This window comes from Grammomys surdaster, unplaced genomic scaffold (assembly GCF_004785775.1).
Source record: "Grammomys surdaster isolate TR1022 unplaced genomic scaffold, NIH_TR_1.0 66, whole genome shotgun sequence".
NCBI lineage: Eukaryota > Metazoa > Chordata > Mammalia > Rodentia > Muridae > Grammomys > Grammomys surdaster.
The window spans coordinates 6,277,318-6,279,403 of record NW_021604568.1 but is presented as its reverse complement, the minus strand read 5'-3'; the positions used below and the strand labels follow the sequence as shown (position 1 = coordinate 6,279,403).

The 2,086-nt window shown below is 45.6% G+C and overlaps 1 protein-coding gene across 1 annotated transcript in view; it reads left to right on the top strand.

The window, feature by feature from the left end:
* The window catches only part of Arl3 (ADP ribosylation factor like GTPase 3), a 46,783-nt gene that overhangs the window by 13,681 nt on the left and 31,016 nt on the right, over positions 1-2,086 (top strand). The window lies entirely within an intron of this gene.

The following is a 2,086-nucleotide window of genomic DNA, read 5'->3' as shown; positions in this document are numbered from 1 at the left end:
ACACACACACACACACACACACACACACAAATGATTAATCCAGGGACACACCTTTAATCTGAGCACTGAGGCGGCAGTGTTTGAGGCAGTCTGGTCTACAGAGTGAATTCTAGGACAGCCAAGACTTAATAAAGAGAGGCCTTGTCTAAAAGAACAAAGGATAAGAAGAAGATATATTTTATGCACGTATATCCTACCACAATTTTAAGAGTGTGTACGTACATTTCAGTCATCTTTCTTAGGCCTAAATGACTACAGCCAGATCCCTCCCGTTTATATTGTGCTAAGGATGGAACCCAGAGCTGGCACCTAGCATGAACTTCGTCAGGGTAGTGGTGTCCGCGGCACATCTGAAAAGCAGAGCAAAGAATGAGGAGCAGGAGTCGGAAGCAGTCCCTGACTGCGTTGTAAAGTCCAGGTCAGCATGGGCGCCAGAGGATGGCTCAAAGAAAACAGCAGTTTGTAGCCAGGCATGGTGGGAGACTCCAGTGACTCAGAGGCAGGTAGGGGAAGATTACTGTAAGTTTGGAGCATTCTGGTTTATATAGTGAGCTCCAGGGCACTGAGACCCTGTCGCAAGGAAGCCAAAAATAAAACAAATAGGGCTAGAGAGATGGCTCAGTGGTTAGGAGCGCTTAGGCCCTTACTGAAGACCTGGATTCAGTTCCCAGCACCCATGTGGCACCCATGTGGCAGCTCTCCCAACTGTCAGTAGCTCAGTTCCAGGGTGTCTGACTTCCCTTCCTGGACATCAGATATTCACATGACAATTCTTTTTTTTTTTTTTTTAATGGTTTTTTCGAGACATGGTTTCTCTGTGTAGCCCTGGCTGTCCTGGAACTCACTCTGTAGACCAGGCTGGCCTCGAACTCAGAAATCCACTTGCTTCTGCCTCCCAAGTGCTGGGATTAAAGGCATGCACCACCACCGCCCGGCTCACATGACAATTCTTAACAGTAGTAAAATACAGTTATGAAGAAGCATTGAAATAATTTTATGGTTGGGGTCATTTCAACATGAGGAACTGTACTAAAGGATTATAGCATTAGGAAGGGTGAGAGCCTCTGCTTTAAAGCATCTACGCACTGGAGGTTTGGGCAAACCAGTCTTAGCATTTTCTGTCCATGGCCGTGAGACCCTGACATCAGGTTACCAGCTGTGCTGGTATGTGTTCTTCATGGCCTGTGAGTCTTAGCAATTCACAACTCTTTGCAGAAAAGTCATTTCAGCTGCTACCAAATGAGCAATTTTACAGCTTCTGAACAAATTTAATGTATAGCCCAAGGAGGAGCAAATTACAGCAGTCTAGCCTACAAGGCTGAAAACACATATTAGTGTGTCAGGATCCCTGCCAGAAAGAGAAGGGCTGGGGGTTAGTATTAGCAATAGACTACATTTTCCAGAGCACTGCGGCTTCGAGAGTGCAGACAGAGCAGGTCTCCAGTTATACCTCAGCGTCCCAGCACCTCCCTTCAGGCTGTGTTTGCTGTGTATAGACGGCCGATTTTATATTGTTGAAGTTTCATACTTATTCTCTAAAAACACATTCAGTGTATTGTTGTTTAATATTTGAAAAGACATTAGATGTTCATTCACTATAGTCAATTTAGAAAGCAGAAATAAGTAAAATTGAGACACTGAAGAACAGCTGAGGAGATGGCTTAGTGGAAAAGGGGGATTGCTGCCCAACTAGATACCAAGTGTTCAATCCCTGGGACCTGCATGGTGAAAAGAGACAACTTGTCCTCCACACTTAGCAGTGCACGCGCACGCACATGCACACACACACACACACATACAAATAGTTAGAAAGAAGAATGTTTGTTTAGAATTTAAAAGAAAATGCATATGGTGCCTGTCTTGGTTTGAGTGAGAGTGGCCCCCATAGGCTCATGGGTGGGAGAGACTAAGAGGTGTGGCTGTGTTGAACAATGTGTGTCACTGGGGAGGGGCTTTAAGGTTTCAAAAACCCATGCCAGGCCCAGTTTCTGTCTTTCTCAGCCTTCAGATCAGGATGTAGCTCTCAATTACAACTCCAGCACCATGTCTGACTGTGTGCCCCGTGCTCCCCACCATGTCTGACTGT